The sequence below is a fragment of the Xenopus laevis genome, chromosome 4L, assembly GCF_017654675.1.
Source record: "Xenopus laevis strain J_2021 chromosome 4L, Xenopus_laevis_v10.1, whole genome shotgun sequence".
Lineage (NCBI taxonomy): Eukaryota > Metazoa > Chordata > Amphibia > Anura > Pipidae > Xenopus > Xenopus laevis.
In genome coordinates this window covers 37,179,453-37,198,057 of record NC_054377.1, presented here as the reverse complement: position 1 = coordinate 37,198,057, position 18,605 = coordinate 37,179,453, and positions in this window count along the sequence as shown.

Genomic DNA, 18,605 nt, shown 5'->3' with positions numbered 1-18,605 from the left:
AGATGAGCTCCATAAACACCTTTTCCCTCTACTCCCGATAATAAACAACCCTGCCTTCCCACCGGGACAGGGCACTTCAAGGTTTCAGAAATGGCTTATTCAAGACAACTTACAATTGGTTCACTTCATGGAAAAGGGCAAACTTATCCCAATAGACAAGTTGCGGCAAACGCATCAACTGTCCGCTGCCGATCTATCTGCACTATCCCAAATTCGACACTACCATGGCAGCTTGGGAGGGGACAGAATCCTCAACAGGAAATTGCTACCATTTGAAATTATGTGTACTGAGGAGCATCCCCCAACAAAAACGATGTCAGCCCTATACAAACTTTTACAAGACTCACCTCAGATGCCACTATCGATAAATTTACAGAAATGGGGAAGGGACCTGGAAATGGATCTGGAAGAGTCACAATGGACTACAATAACCCGCATGCTAATGCACAGCTCAAGATGCTGTAGGATGAAAGAGACCAACTATAAATTACTTTCGAGGTGGTATCTCACCCCATCGAGACTCCATAAAATATGGCCAGCTACTCCCGATAAATGCTGGAGATGTCAACAAACTGCAGGAACTTTACGGCATATATTCTGGGACTGTCAAAAGATACAACCTTTCTGGCAACAAGTCAGAAGCCTGACTCTGATGAATACAAATCCTTGATCTCCATGAACTGAGAGCAGACCACTCAGAACTGAATACCCACTTCTGATCCTCGGGTTGTGCAATCCCCTTCTGCCCACCACCTCCTTCCAAGGTCTCTCTATCACCTATTCTCACACCTTCCTATCCAAGTCTATCACTGAGTCCCTTCCCCTCTCTCCCCCCCCCTTTTATTATTTTGTTTATTTATTTATTTATTTTTTCCCTCTCCCCCCCTCCTTATTTTGTTGTACGACAGGCACGTAGGCCAGACATCAAAATGCCTAGGATACATTTTTTTATCGATTGTATTGCGAACCCTTTGAGAGGTCCACAATAGGCAACTATGACAGATTGTTCTTTGAAACCTTGCCTGTCTTGAGACTTTATACTGACGGTCTGAAATACTGTGTTGTATTGTTTTATTGTTTGTTGCAATAAAAATCATAATATCAAAAAAAAAAGAAAGGGGTTTGATCACAGCCATCTTCATGGTGGCTTGCCAGGCCTCGTAGGGTGCCATCATGCATGGTGGTAGGACTGGGTAGTCTTTTAGTTTTCAAAAGGGATAATTTTGTAATGCTTCTACTGAACCAACCCGATGTGCTTGCAGTATAACATCTGGATTGTCCTGGTCCCATGCAAGCTACAAATTTATGTATGCTAATTGTGATGCCAACTAAAAAAAAAGAAATTTGGTAGTCCGAGACCCCCCCTGTCATAAGGCACCGATTATGCCTTGGAAGACACCCATGGTATTTTATTGTTCCACAGGAAGGGAGTAACCAGTGATTGTATACCTTTACCTTGTATACCTCTGGGTAGTGGTATTGGACTGTTATGGAACGCATAGAGATACTTGGTTAAGTATACCATTTTTATTAAATTTACCCTTCCCCACAAGGTCAGTGGTAAAGAGCACCAGATTGAAAGCACCGTTTTTTTTTATTGAGTTTAAAAAAAAAACAATACACATAAATGCAATAAAGGGAAAGTAAAATAAAATACAAAAGCATAGTATAGAGGGAAAGATAGAGGGGGGGTTTGGGGGGGGTATGCGTTCCTAGGATACCTGAAGCGGAGGATCAACGTTAACCAGCCTGTGTCTGACAGAGGACCATTTCTCCCAATTCCTATAAAATTTTGCTGCGCTAAACGTAGCCAATGCACCCAATTTCTCATATTGATAATGAATGTCCATTTCCTTGATAATCTGCCGAACCGTGGGAACCGTGACGGACTTCCATTGCCTTGCAATCAATTGCCTGACCGCAAAGATCAGATGGTGCATGGTTGTGCATAACTCCTTCGGAACGTTTGGATCCAGAAGGCCCAGGAGAACAGTTTCTGGGGTAAACTTTATTTGTAGGTTCAACTGAGTGTTGCAATAGGCCTCCAACTGTTGCCACAATTGCTGGAGCTTAGGGCATCCCCACCAGATATGGAGCATATCACCTTTCTGGTGACATCCCCTCCAGCACGTATTGGGTACAGTCTTATAAATGCAGTGGAGTTTACTGGGGGTCATATACCAATCATATAATATTTATCTAGAAGTCTCCAGGTGAGAAATACATTTAGAAACTTTGGTAGGAATAGTAAATATATGCAACCATTCATCCTCAGACAAAGATATGCTCAATCTCTTCTCCTACTTGAGGATTGTGGAAGTGCTCTTAATCTCAACAGAAGGCTGCAGTGTTTTATACCAAAGTGTAATTCCTCCTTTCAGAGGTGCTAGGGTAGTTAGCCAGCGTTCCAACACAGTTGGTTTCCTCAGCGGGATACAGCCAATCGACCCTAAATAATGTCTTATCTGCAGATATTGGTAAAACACCATTTTCGGAAGGAGCAGTTGTCGTTGTAGCTCCTCAAAAGACAAAAGTTGACCTTTTTTGGTAAGATAGTGAATGGGAGCCAATCGGAAATCACCCCAATGGGTTAGATTGAGATCCGGAATGAGTAGTTCCATTGTTGCAATTGGTGCAATGGGAGAAATGTGCAAAGAGGTGTTAAAGCATTTTTTGTGGTTTTGCCACATGCCCAGCGAATGGGTGACAGTTGGAGGAACTTTTTGCGTCTGGGTGCCCATAATCTGTGGAAGTAATAGCGGGGAGACAGAGTTTTGTTTGATTTGAACCCACCGTTTCTCCATATCTAATGTCATCCATGCCTTTAGTTGATCAAGAGTTACCGCTTTATAATAACTCAATATATTAGGGGCATTAAGACCCCCCTTGCGTTTTGACAATTGTATAATTTTCTGTGCAAATCTAGGTTTTTGGTTCGCCCACAAAAAGGAGTTGAAGAGTGACTGCAGTTTCATAATATAGGTAGGTGGTACATGTACAGACATAGTTCTAAACACATACAAAACCTTTGGCAATGCCAACATTTTTAAAGCTTGCAGCCGTCCCAACCAAGACAAAAATTGGCACTTCCATGTTTTAACATCAGCAGATATTTCCTGGTACAACCTTGTAAGGTTTGCCCTAACCATATCACTGGGAGAAATCATAATATCAATGCCTAAATATTTTATTGAATTCCCCTTCCATTGAAACTGATAATTACGTTTAAACCACTCGGTATCAGCATCTGACAGATTAATACATAAAGCCTGCGTTTTGGTTTCATTAAGCTTGTAATATGATACCTCAGAATATGCTTGTAATAACCCTAGTAATTTATTTAGGGAGTGGGATGGTTGTGACATATAAATAATAGTGTCGTCCGCGAAGAGACCCACCTTCTGAATCTGACCTGCTATATTGATACCCTGGATACCCGGGTCCTGGCGGATAGCTTGGGCAAGGGGTTCAATCACCAGGGAGAATATAATAGGAGATAACGGGCACCCCTGCCGGGTCCCATTAGATATGTCAAAGGGGGCAGATAAAGTCCCATTAGTGTTGATCTGTGCCGAAGGTCCGTTGTACAATACCATAATTGCAGTAATTAATTCTAGGGGGAAGTTAAATTTTCCTAGGACCCTAGATAAATACGACCAGTTAACTCTATCAAACGCCTTCTCCGCATCCAGGGAAAGGAGCAGAGAAGGCGTCCGACAGTGCCCCAGCCAATGTAAAATATCAATGGCTCTACGAGTACCATCAGGGGCACCCCTACCGACTGTAAATCCCACCTGGTCTGGATCTATGATTTCTGGCATAATGGACTGAAGACGTATAGCTATAACATTAGCGTATATTTTTATATCTGCGTTCAGTAGACTGATTGGCCTATAATTTTGTATGGAAGATGGGTCTTTTCCCGGCTTAGGTAGGGTTACAATCTGTGATAGAAGCATTTTCTTGGGAAAAGAACCTGTGGCAAAAGCTTCGTTGAAGGTGTTTGTTAAATGTGGGAGTAATAATGGGGAATACGTCTTATAATATAAATGCGTGAGCCCATCTGGCCCGGGGGCCTTATTACTAGGAAATGATGTTATAGCTTTCGAGACCTCCAATTCAGTTATAGGACTTTTAAGCTGTTCCAAATGAGTCTGAGTAATTCGGGGGAGCTGAATGGAATCTAGGAAATCATCTATGCGTTGCAAAGTGGGTTGAGGAGTAGCAGGGTCGTCAGCTATATTGTAAAGAGTCGTATAAAATTCTGCAAATCTATTCCCTATTGCTCTTGGGTCATAAATGGGGTTGTTTCGGTTATCTTTAATCATGTGAATAAGTTTTTTGGCCTGACTAGTGCGCAGTTGGTTAGCTAAAAGCGTAGATGCTCTATTGCCCATTCTGTAATGAGTGGCTTTAATGAACGTCAATTTACTTTGAATTTGTACTATCGCTAAATTTTGAAGCTCCCTTCTAGTATCAGCAATTAAGACTGCAGTAGATTGATCAGGTGACTGTTTATGGTTCTGTTCCAAACTATATAGTTTGTACAAAAGTGTGCGATATGGCATAATCTTATCTCTTTTGTATTTAGAGCCCAGTTTAATGAAAAGCCCTCTCAAATAAGCCTTATGGGCATTCCATACACTAAACGTACTACATTGACCATTGTCGTTAAGGTCAAAATACTCCTGTATAGCCTTAGTGATTATTTCTTTAAACACAGGTCTGGTGATCAGTAAAGGGTTAAGTCTCCATTGGGCCCTAGAAGATCTCTGCACCTGGTCCGCTACGCATGAAATCAGACCAATATGGGACTGTGCGATATAGTCTAGCATATCCTTCTGAACAAGGATCAGGTCAATCCTCGAGTAGGACAAATGCACATGGGAATAAAATGTATAGTCCCTTTCCCCAGGATGATAAAGTCTCCATGAATCATAAAGCCCATATTTTTGTAAAAGGTTTTGGAATGAGGAGAGTTTCAGCTTATGTCGGCCCTTAGGAGTACCCGATCTATCCAATGCAGGATCAGGGGCAAGGTTGAAATCTCCTCCTAAGATCAAAGACCCATGTTTCAAAGAGATTTTCTTATGCAATACCTTTCTAAGAAATGTAAGTTGAGAGGAATTGGGGGAGTAGATACTGACCAAAGTATAAGGTTTCCGATTAATGTAGCAATTTAACACAATACAATGACCATTAGGGTCCACATGGTGACTCACATATGTGTAAGCTAAGGAAGAGCTTATCAATATTGCAACACCCGCTTTTTTCGTTGATGCTGGGTCAGAATAGAATATACTATACAATTTGTTTTTTGGAACACATGTAGTAGAAGGAGTAAAGAGTGTCTCCTGAACAAACACAATATCAGCCCGCTGCTGTTTGGCTTCATACAATAAAGAGGATCTCTTATAAGGGCTGTTAAGACCCTTAGCATTAACGGTTAAAACATTAAACGCCATCATAAAGATAATGTTGGATGCATAGAGTCACACATAGAGAGTCACCAGCGAACCCAGTTAGCATAACACCACAAAGCATATACAATTTCCTAAGGAACGCATACCCAAGAAGGAGGAGGGAAAGAAAAAGAGAGAAAACAATAGTATAAACATACAGAAAAGAAAAAAACATTATAATTATAAAGGTGGACACTTCCACTGAACCGTGGGGCCTACTGCCAGCAAATGGCCCACAGGGTAAAGTCTGTATCAGGGGGTAAACCAAGCAAACAGAAACTTATTCCAATATACTTATCACAGCTCCCGGGAGATATGATGAAAACAGTAATGCCCAGTCGGGCAAATAATAGAACTTGCTGTAAAGGGATCAAAGACCAGAAACAGAACTTCATCCCTCTTTTCCTACAGGCGGTAGATGAGGTATCGGTTTTAAACCCCAAGTGCGGAGTTGTGTACACCCTTGCGCTGGAGTTAGGATGTTGGTTGTAGCTCCTTCTTTCATAATCACCAGCCGCAAAGGAAAACCCCACCTGTAGGGGATATTGTGCTGCCGAAGTATGGAAGTCGTTTCTTGAAATTCCCTCCTGGCTTGTAGAGTCATTGGAGACAAATCTGTGAACAACTCTATGTTCTTATATCTCTCAGGTCTGGATTCCGAATTCCTAGCCGTTTTCAGAAGGAGATCCTTTACATGAAAAAAATGCAATCTGGCAACCGTATCCCTGGGTGCGGATTGGGGTGCATTCTTAGGTTTATACAGTCAGTGGATCCGATCAATGAGTAGAAAGTTACCTTCCACTTCAGGTAACATAGTACGTAGGAAGTCCATAAAGAACTCTTGTAACTGAGCAGGTAATATCTGCTCAGGGATGCCTCTGATTCGCACATTATTAGGCCTGGATCTGTCCTCCATATCCATTAACTTAATGTCGATAATGGCTTCCTCCGATTTATGAGTCTCATCCACCAAATTATTGTGCACACTCACCATTTCCTCCATCTTGTCCTCCAAGTGGCCCGTTCTATTTCCCAAGGCAGTGATTTCGGACTTCAGCTCCTTGAGCATGTTTTTAAAGTCCATTTGCAGGTCTACCCGAAAGGTAGAAAGCATATCTTTAATATGCTGTTCAGTGGGAGAGGATCGGTGTGGTGTGGAGGGAATGAGCTTCTCTGTGCCTGGAGAGCTGTGCTGCGACGCTGATTCCTCAGATTGCGTTTCAGTGCCATCTTGGATGGGATCCAGCTCCGTCTTTTTATTGTAGAAAGAGGTGAGTTTGAGCGGAGACTGCTTTTTTTTCACCCTACCCATAGCAGAAGTCGATCCGGAGGCACTGGGAGTAGACTGAGGCTCTGGCCACTGCTTATAGCAAGCCCGAAGAGGCTAGTTGAGAGAATTTCCCGGGAGGCGATGTGAAAGTGCTGCTACTGCATCGCGTGCTTAGGCCACGCCCCCGAAAGAACCGTTTTTAACTTCTGATTAATGGGTGTAATGTTTAAGTGAATGCATAGTGGATCTATGGGGAAGATAGTGGATTAGGACCAATTAATGTGAAGTCCAGCATGTAGTAAATAGATCGAAAATCTTTAGGACTACCCTTAACGAAGGATCAGGATCTTCCAAATACAATAAGACGTCATCTGCATAAAGGGATATCCTTTCTTCAATGCTACCATTCTTCAGACCCGTTAACAGGGGGGTATCTTGGACCTTTAATGCCAGAGGTTCTATTGCCAATGCAAATAGTATTGGTGAAAGTGGGCATCCTTGGCAAGTGCCCCTTTGTAACTTAAACAGTGGCGTGATCACCTCATTGACTTTAATTTGTGCAATCGGTTGCTTGTATAATAATTTTGTCCATTTTATAAATGGTTCACCTATCCCACATTTTTTAAGTACCAACCATCGAATGCCTTTTCTAAGTCTAAGGCCACCCGCGTCTTGTTTGTTATATGGACGCGGATGCGCTGGCGTAATGATGCAGGTACGCAAAGGCGCACAATGGTGCAAAAATTGAACCCTATATATGACTCATTTGGGCTTTCAGAACTTGCCCGTTATATGATCTTGTTTCTGTGGTTTTCGTGCTGTTAAGCTTTTGATTCTGTATTTCTGATTCCTGTTGTGACCCCTGCCTGGCTATTTGACTATCCTGAATTCTGAATCCTGACCCTTGCCTAATAACCGACTTCAATTCTGCTTTACCCCTGATTAACTTCCTGGTTTGACCCTTGCCTGCCTGACTACGTTTATTCTCTGCCTGCCCCGACCCGGCCTGATCTGACTACTCTATTACCTAACGCGTTGTACCACAACCTTCTGCCCAAAGACTTTGCTTACAGTTGTGCCCCTCTGCCTGTCTAGAACCCCTCGCCTTGCACCTCTCGTTTTAAGACCTGGCGGTATCTGAGTAGCTGAGGGCTCCTCCCGACGCCAAAGGCGGCTGCTACAGGAAGAAGCAAGAGCCGAGACCAGGGTGCTTGGCTTAGGTTCTACATTTAGGGTGCCAACCCTTACATTATTAATGGGCCATTATGGGCGAAGAAGGTCACGCCGCTGCTGCCGCTCCTTCCACTACTGACGCGCTTCTTACCACTCTGCTACAGTGCTTGGAAGATCACGAGCGGAAGCAGGATTTCTTGATGCAAGGCTTCCATAATCTGACTCGCCGACTGGATACTTCACTGCAGTCACCGAGTCCAGTAGTCGCTCCTCCTGTGGCTGTTCCTGTGGGTTCTCTGACTGTGATGGGTAATGTACACAAACCCCATGAACCCAAAATTTCTTTTTGGGTGGGGATAGAACCAAATATTTCGTATTCCAGGAGGCATGCAAACTATACTTTTTCCCTCAATCTTTCGCCACTGGCGAGGAAAAAGTGAGGTTTGTAATGACCCTGTTACAGGGTAACCCCCAAATTTGGGCCCTAAGATTACCCTCCTCTGATCCTGCCCATTTTTCCCTTGAAACCTTCTTTAACACCGTGGCAATACTCTACAATGACCCGGATCATGCATCATCTGCCGATTGCGTGATTCGTAATATACGCCAAGGAAAACGGGATGCGGAGGTGTATTGCACTGTAGAAACTGGTTGGAATGACATGGCTCTTCATAGCCAGTTCCAGGGCTCTCAGATTCTGTCAAAGACAGCCTAGTAAATTAACCTCTATCTACCAACTTTGATGATCTCATGTCTCTTGCCATCCAGGTAGATAGAAGACAGAGGGAGAGAAGGGGTGAGAAGGGTACTTCCTTTCATACTGGGTTTACGAATGCCAAGTCTTCCTTTCCTAATGTGGATGCCAATGTTAAACATCCTAGTCCCTCTGTGCCTATACCTCAGGAGGAACCCATGCAATTGGACATATCCCATCTATCTCCTGAGGAAAAGGCTTGCAGGCGGTCCCAGGGTTTATGCATTTACTGTGGGGAAAAGGGTAATTTTCTAAACCAATGTCCTAAGAGGCCAGGAAACTTCCAAGCATAAATGGAGAAGGGTGCCTCCATTTGGGTTTCCTCTCCCCATTTTTCCTCTAGGATTATGTTATCAGTTAAATTAACCTGGCCAGGGGCTCTGTAAAGGGTTCCGCTTTTGTGGATTCTGGGGCGGAGGGGAATTTTTTGGATGCTGCCTTTGCTGTAAGGTTTAATATTTCTTTAACCTCTTTAAATCCTCCTATGAAAATCTTAGCGGTTGACAAAAAACTCTTGGGGTCAGGTCTGGTAACCAAGAAGACTGTGGTCTAGTCCAAGTGCTCGTACAACTTGCATTGTTAGGACTTCTTCTTTTATATTATTGAGGGAGCTTCTTCTCCTCTAATATTGGGGTTACCTTGGCTCCAAACTCATAACCCACATATTGACTGGGTAACTGGGGAGATTCTTCAATGGGGTTTAGAATGTGATGGTTCTTGTATTCCTCGGGTGGTGCCCGTTACCTCATTAGAGGGGTTACCTGCGGCATATGCAGAATATGCAGACGTTTTTTCCAAAAAAGCCGCAGAGATCTTACCCCCACATAGGCAGTATGACTGTCCAATCGACCTCATCCCTGGGTCTATTCCCCCTCGTGGTAGAACTTACCCTCTCTCCTTGCCTCAAGCCCAGGCAATGAGAGAATACATCAAGGAAAACCTTGAAAGAGGTTTCATCAGACTCTCTAGTTCCCCTGCTGGTGCGGGTTTATTTTTTGTTGGTAAAAAGGATGGTGGTCTTTGTCCTTGTATAGACTACAGAGGTCTTAATAAGATCACCATAAAAAAACGTTACCCCCTTCAGCTGATTTACAAATTATTTGATCAGGTTAAAAATGTCAATATTTATTCAAAGCTTGATCTTAGAGGTGCATATAACCTCATCCGTATCAGGGAAAGGGACGAGTGGAAAATGGCCCTTAATACCAGGGACGGCCACTACGAATATCTGGTAATGCTATTTGGTCTTTGTAAGGTCCCCGCAGTGTTCCAGGAATTTGTCAATGACATCTTCCGGGACCTGCAGGGGTCATTAGTAGTGGCCTATCTTGATGATATTCTAATTTTTTCATCTAACTTGAGTGACCATCAAAAACATGTCAGGGAAGATTTGCTCAGGTTAAGAAAGAATAATCTTTTTGCTAAGCTTGAGAAATGCAACTTTGAGGTTTCTTCTGTTCAGTTTTTGGGGTTCAATATCTCCAGTAAGGGTCTAGAAATGGCTACTCGAGTGGGCCCAGCCTCTTTCTTTGCGTGCAACCCAAAGGTTCTTAGGTTTCGCCAATTACTATCGGCAATTAAAAAAACTTCTCCCTGATAGTGGCTCCTATTACTAATCTAACAAGAAAAGGTGCAGATCCAAGCATGTGGCCCCCGATGCTATTCAAGCCTTTGAATTCCTCAAAAAAGAATTTGTGTCTGTCTCCATTCTTCGTCACCCTGACACCACTTTTCCTTTCATTGTTGAGGTAGATGCCTCAGAGGTATGGGCAGGGGCAGTCCTTTCTCAAAGGCATCCAATATCCAACAAGGTGCACCCTTGTGTATTCTTCTCTGTTGGCTATCAAATGGGCCTTTGAGAAATGGCGGCATCTGTTGGAGGGGGCTAAGCATATGATAACGGTCTTTACTGACCATAAAAACCTGCTGTATATTGAGTCTGCTAGGCTGTTGAATCTTGGGCAGGCCAGATGGGCTTTGTTTTTTACCCAATTTAATTTTTCTCTTACGTTTAGGCCTGGTTCCAAAAACACTAAAGCAGATGCACTCTCTAGGAGTTTTGAATCCAACTCATCTGAATCTAGTGAGTGCATTCCCATCATTCCTAGTGAATTAATTGTGGCAGCTCTGGGATCAGACCTTGTCACACTATTATCCTCAGTTCAATCTTCTGCCCCTGTTGAAACTCCCCCTGGGAGGTTATTTGTACCTGAGGATTTTAGGGAACAGGTTCTGGGTGAAGCCCACAATTGCAAAATGGCAGGACATCCTGGTATCTCTAAGACTGTATCCCTTTTGTCTCGCAATGTATGGTGGCCTTCCTTTAAGCAAGATGTTAAAAATGTTGTTAATTCTTGCCCTGTATGTCAGAGGTCAAAATCCTCTAGGGATTTGTAGCAGGGATTGTTAAGGCCACTACCTATTCCTGACAAACCCTGCTCCCATCTTTTGATGGATTTTATTGTTGATCTTCCCCCTTCCCAGGGGAAAACTGTGATTTGGGTGGTGGTAGACAGGTTCAGCAAAATGAGCCACTTCATTTCTCTCCCACACCTCCCTTCTGCCAAAACTATGGCTGAGTTATTAATTTGTAATATTTTTAAGTTACATGGTTTTTCAGTCAATATTGCTTCTGATAGAGGGGTACAGTTTTCTTCAAAATTTTGGCGAGCATTCTGCTCTTTGGTTGGAATCGAATTTTCATTTTCTACCGCATATCATGCTCAAACAAACGGTCAAACTGAAAGGTTTAATCAACCCTTGAACAAAGGTCTGACAACCAGTCCTCATGGGCTGAACTATTACCCTGGGCAGAATTTGCTTACAATAATGCAACTCATTCTTCCACTGGTGAATCTCCATTCTTTATTGTTAATAGTTTACATCCCAAAGCATTTTCATTTTTTGTTTCATTGTCCCCTGTACCCTCTGTCAATTCTTCTGTTAAACAGTTTGCCAAAATTTGGTCTGGGGTGCAAGATTCTCTTTCTGCAGCTACGGCCGCTCAGAAAAAGGCAGCTGATAGATCTCGTAGAGAGGCAACCAAATATCAGGTAGGAGACTCTGTATGGTTGTCTACAAAAAACATCAAACTTAAGGTTCTCTCACTCAAGTTGGGGCCCAGGTTTATTGGTCCATATCCCATTTCTGAAATAATCAACCTTTCTTCTGTTCGTCTGAAACTACATGATAATTTTAAAATTTCTAATTCTTTCCACGTTTCTCTCTTAAAACCTGCCTCACAGGTACGCCAGCAGACTTTTCCTCCCCCAGTATTGGTAGAGGGTCAGCCTGAATTTATTGTCCAAGAGCTTGATTTCTCAAGCTTGAGGAGGAGGAGGCTAAGCTCCTGATGCAAATAGAAAAGGCTCCTAGTTTGGGTAAAGTGATGATAATGGGGGATTTTAATTACCCAGATATTGACTGAAGTGACAGTACTGCCAGATCAGTTAATGGGAACAAGTTTATAAACTTGTGCATGACAATTTTATTGCACAGGGCAACGATCCATCGTGCGGCGCTCAATTTCTCCTCTCTGCCTTCTATAGGAGATAGCCAGGGAGGAGAACTTGAGAGCCGCATGATGGATCGTCACCCTGTTGCCTTTTCTGAAGAGGAGCGCAAGCAGAGTTTTGGTAAGTTATTTTTTAATAAAGGCTTTGCGATTTTAAAGTTAAATATGTCTTGGTGGTTTTTTTACATTATATATAAACAAATTTTTTTTAAAAAGATTTTGACGTTACTGGTCCTTTAATAGGAAAGAAGAGAAAGGCATTTAAAAACTACAAGTCTGTTGGGACAGAAGCTGCATTTAATGAATATAAACAATAGTGTTAATATTCATTAAATGCAACTTCTGTAAATGTTGTATATATGTATATATATATATATATATATATATATATATATATATATATATATATATATATATATATATATATATATATATATACAAAAGTCCAACTGTGTTGCACACCTTTAAAAATTAAGCCTCAGATTTAAAACGTAGCATTTATTAGCTCCTTAAAAAGTTCAAAAGGATTATGACGATTTGTACAGATCGCTAAATAGGCAACTTATCTGTATGAGTCCAAATCATATCGCAGCATTGTAGCACTCACGCAACGTTTTGGGAATACTCCTTTCCCTTTCTCAAGCGTATCACATGTGCACAAGCGTTTCAGGACTCCATATTGTAGCTCGCTTCTTCGTAGGGCGGAAGTGACGTGTCAGATCATCGCGATGATGCGCATCAAAATAGGAAGCGGACCAGCGCGTAAGTGGACACTCCACCCCGCCCCTCGGTTGCTAGGAAATATCCATAGTTACCATATCGATATACATAAGCATATATATAGCCATAACATCATCATTATTTTCATCACCGACAATGAACTTTTAGTAGTTATAAAAATCCAATAACATGTCAACACCATACAATACAAAATCTTTACAAGAATAGATGAAGATCAAAATCTTTGTTCAATCCTCCGGGGGATAAAGTCCCTAATCTATCAATCCACTTCACGTCTGCCCTTTTTAACTCTAAAATATGATTACCTCCTCTCTTAGGTGGTGGAATGTGTTGTATAACTTTAAATCTGAGATCATTTGAAGGATGACCTAACTCAAGGCAATGTCTGGAAACTGGGAGTGATCTATTCCCTGTATTTATAGTTGATCTATGTTGTGAAAACCTATCCTTGACTTTTTGGGTGGTTTCACCCACATAGATCAAATTACAAGGACAGATCAACATATAGACAACAAAGTTCGTTTCACATGTATTATAACCTCTAATTTTAAATTTTTGATTCGTATGTGGATTCTCAAAGTCTGTGCCAACCAGTACATAACGACACTGGGCACAACCTTTGCATTTATACATACCCTCCCTTTTGGGTCCCCAAAATGCAACTTTTTTAGGGGGTACACTGACTTCAGCATGTACTAACTTGCTTCCAATCGTCGTGCCCTTACGAAATGACATCATTGGCACTGTTGAAAGGTAGAAATGGAAAAAGGCTCAACTAAGAGGGATAGATTAGCATTTGTCACACAATACAGTTCAGCCAGTTCAGGCATTAAAACCACGCTAGACAAACATTGGCATTTATTACGTGAAGCATATCCATCCATTTCTACCTTTCAACAGTGCCCATTGATGTCATTTCGTAAGGGCACGACGATTGGAAGCAAGTTAGTACATGCTGAAGTCAGTGTACCCCCTAAAAAAGTTGCATTTTGGGGACCCAAAAGGGAGGGTATGTATAAATGCAAAGGCTGTGCCCAGTGTCGTTATGTACTGGTTGGCACAGACTTTGAGAATCCACATACGAATCAAAAATTTAAAATTAGAGGTTATAATACATGTGAAACGAACTTTGTTGTCTATATGTTGATCTGTCCTTGTAATTTGATCTATGTGGGTGAAACCACCCAAAAAGTCAAGGATAGGTTTTCACAACATAGATCAACTATAAATACGGGGAATAGATCACTCCCAGTTTCCAGACATTGCCTTGAGTTAGGTCATACTTCAAATGATCTCAGATTTAAAGTTATACAACACATTCCACCACCTAAGAGAGGAGGTAATCATATTTTAGAGTTAAAAAGGGCAGAAGTGAAGTGGATTGATAGATTAGGGACTTTATCCCCGGGAGGATTGAACAAAGATTTTGATCTTCATCTATTCTTGTAAAGATTTTGTATCGTATGGTGTTGACATATTATTGAATTTTTATAACTACTACAAGTTCATTATCGGTGATGAAAATAATGATGATGTTATGGCTATATATATGCTTATGTATATCGATATGGTAACTATGGATATTTCCTAGCAACCGAGGGGTGGGGTGGAGTGTCCGCTTACGCGTTGGTCCGCTTCCTATTTTGATGTGCATGATCGAGTTGATCTGACTTTTCACTTCCGCCCTACAAAGAAGCGAGCTACAATATGGAGTCCTGAAACGCTTGTGCACGTGTTATACGCTTGAGAAAGGGAAAGGAGTATTCCCGAAACATCGCGTGAGTGCTACAATGCTACGATATGATTTGGACTCATACAGATAAGTTGCCTATTTAGCGATCTGTACAAATCGTCATAATCCTTTTGAACTTTTTATATAGTAAAAAGATGGTACCAGTATGGTTGTAACAGATACAGAAAAGGCAAATGTGCTAAATCAGTTCTTTCCTTCAGTGTATACAATAGAGGAGTCTGAGTTCCCAGGCTGACTTCATAGCTGCACTGATGGCTCAGCTCAATATAGTCAGTGGCTGACTCGGGATATGATCCATAAGGATTTTAATTAAAATCAATGTAAACAAGGCTCCAGGGCCTGATGGCATACACCCCTGGGTTCTAAGAGAACTTAGTTCAGTTTAAGACCGGCCCCTATTTCTGATTTTCTCAGATTCGCTTTCATCTGGTATGGCACCTATGGACTGGAGAAAAGCTGAAAAGCAATATTTAAAAAAGGATTACCATCTCAGCCTGGCAATTATAGGCCAGTAAGTTTGACATCTGCAAATTATTTGAAGGCTTGTTAAGGGATCACATTCAAAATTTTGTCTAGTGAATGTCATTATGAGCAGCAATCAGCATGGCTTTATAAGGATAGGTCATGTCAGACAAATTTGATTGCTTTTTATGTTGAGGTAAGTAAGATGCTCGATAGTGGGGGGGGGCAGTACGTGTGATCTATTTGGATTTTGCCAAAGCGTTTTATACCGTTTCCCACAAATGACTGCTTTCTGTTGCCTTAATTAAGTCTTTGCACGTGGATAGGAAACTGGTACATTCTCTACTTGAAGTAAGGTTCTTAGGGGGTCCCTCAGGGCTCTGTATTGGGCCCACTTTTATTTAACTTGTTTATTAATGACTTAGGGGAAGGAATTGTAAGTAATGTATCAGTGTTTGAAGATGACACAAAACTGCAGCCCAATTAATTCCATCCAGAATGTGCCACCTAGCTTCCCAAACTGGCAATATGGGCAGCTAGGTGGCAGATGAGATTCAATGTTGATAAATGTAAGTCATGCACCTGGGCTGTAAAAATATGCAAGCCACTTGTACTCTTAATGGGACTGCACTGATCAAATCCATAAAGGAAAAGGACCTTGGAGTCCTTGAAGTCTAGATAATATATTTGGCTGTAGCAAGCAATGCCAGTCAGCAGTTTCAAGGGCAAACAAGGTGTTGAGGTCTGGAGCGTTTATATATGCAACAGCATATATAACGTTAAATTAAAACAAATGTATAGGATGTATAGAAATCCCGACCCGCATATCACTTTAAACCCATGAACTTTAAACCCACAGCAGTTCCCCTAAGCTGCCTATATTATTTACTATTAAATGTCATCATATTCATGGGTGTCCGCAAGAAAATTTTCCAGGGTGGAGCAAGGAGGCATCTGTGGGCGGGCCTGTGAGATAGGTGGGTGTGTCACTGCCATCAGGGGGTGGAGCTATGCCACGGCGATCAGCCGATCGCCGGGTCAATCAAGGGAATCCTGCACAGTTTCCCTAATTTGAAAAACCATCCAGGAAGTTTTGACCCGGGCAACCCTTCAAAATACCGGTTGTCTGACAAGTGGCAACCCTAGTTCACACAAAGATGGCAAAGTGGCAAGTTCATGTATAAATACCCCCAGAACTCACAAACAGATGGTACAGTGGCAAGTACATGCATAAATACCCCCAGAACTCACAAACTGATGGTACAGTGCCAAGTACATGCATAAATACCCCCAGAACTCACAAACAGATGGCACAGGGGCAAGTACATGCATAAATACCCCCAGAACTCACAAACAGATGGCACAGGGGCAAGTACATGCATAAATACCCCCAGAACTCACAAACAGATGGCACAGGGGCACGTACATGTATAAATACCCCAAGAACTCACAAACAGATGGCACAGGGGCAAGTACATGCATAAATACCCCCAGAACTCACAAACAGATGGTACAGTGGCAAGTACATGCATAAATACCCCCAGAACTCACAAACAGATGGTACAGGGGCAAGTACATGTATAAATAGCCCCAGAACTCACAAACAGATGGCACAGGGGCAAGTACATGTATAAAAAACCCCAGAACTCACAAACAGATGGTACAGGGGCAAGTACATACATAAATACCAGCAGAACACACAAACAGATGGCACAGGGGCAAGTAATTGTATAAATACCCCCAGAACTCACAAGTACAAGGCTGCATACTGCAATAGATAGGGCTTTCCTTCCTTCGTTTTCTCCCGCGCTGCAATCTGTGCTACTGGCCAATCAGATGCTCCCTGGCTGCTCTCTCTCTCTGTCACAGCTGAAGTAATACGATCCGATCCGGCAGCACCGTGACAAGGGAGGGGGAGCGAGCACCTAGGGAAGGAGCTAAAAGAAAACTCTGCTGCACAGAAGAAAAATCTTCCAGGGATCGCAACAGAAACCACAGTAAGCTGGGGCCAATGCACGAACAGGTGGAAACTTATGTGCACAGTCCCAGGGGGGGGCACTGCCCCCTCTTGCCCCCCTCTGTGGACGCCCATGATCATATTATGCGAATCAGTTGCAAGTAAAAAGTCAATTTCCATGTCTGGTTATAAATGTCTGTTTAGATACACATACTTACACATGCTTTTAGCCCATCAACATGATTTATTCAACAATACAAAGAATGAACATCCAAAGAGACCCATACATATTCTATTTAATGTTATAATATTAACTATTTAGAGGTTGATTTGCTAAAACTCAAATTAATCAAATTTTTTCCTGAAACAAATCCAACCAAACACCCTTCCACGATTTTATCAATAATTTTTCTCAAAAAAATTGGAGAGACAAAAGTCAGAAGAAAGTCAAGCATCGTATGGTACGATGCCCCAGACATTCAGCTTTTGGGAGGCAATAAATGCCAAGGAATATTCATAGTAGGACTGGTACAAACCGGACTTCACTCCTATGCTTGATGCAATTAAAAGTATATTTTATTTAACAAAAAACATCTCAAATGATGTAGCCTTACGCATTTCCATCCATTTCTACCTTTCAACAGTGCCCAATGATGTCATTTCGTAAGGGCACGACGATTGGAAGCAAGTTAGTACATGCTGAAGTCAGTGTACCCCCTAAAAAAGTTGTATTTTGGGGACCCAAAAGGGAGGGTATGTATAAATGCAAAGGCTGTGCCCAGTGTCGTTATGTACTGGTTGGCACAGACTTTGAGAATCCACATACGAATCAAAAATTTAAAATTAGAGGTTATAATACATGTGAAACGAACTTTGTTGTCTATATGTTGATCTGTCCTTGTAATTTGATCTATGTGGGTGAAACCACCCAAAAAGTCAAGGATAGGTTTTCACAACATAGATCAACTATAAATACGGGGAATAGATCACTCCCAGTTTCCAGACATTGCCTTGAGTTAGGTCATACTTCAAATGATCTCAGATTTAAAGTTATACAACACATTCCACCACCTAAGAGAGGAGGTAATCATATTTTAGAGTTTAAAAGGGCAGAAGTGAAGTGGATTGATAGATTAATGACTTTATCCCGGGGAGGATTGAACAAAGATTTTGATCTTCATCTATTCTTGTAAAGATTTTGTATCGTATGGTGTTGACATGTTATTGAATTTTTATAACTACTACAAGTTCATTGTCGGTGATGAAAATAATGATGATGTTATGGCTATATATATGCTTATGTATATCGATATTGTAACTATGGATATTTCCTAGCAACCGAGGGGCGGGGTGGAGTGTCCACTTACGCGCTGGTCCGCTTCCTATTTTGATGCACATCATCGCGTTGATCTGACATGTCACTTCCACCCTACAAAGAAGCGAGCTACAATATGGAGTCCTGAAACGCTTGTGCACGTGTGATACGCTTGAGAAAGGGAAAGGAGTATTCCCGAAACGT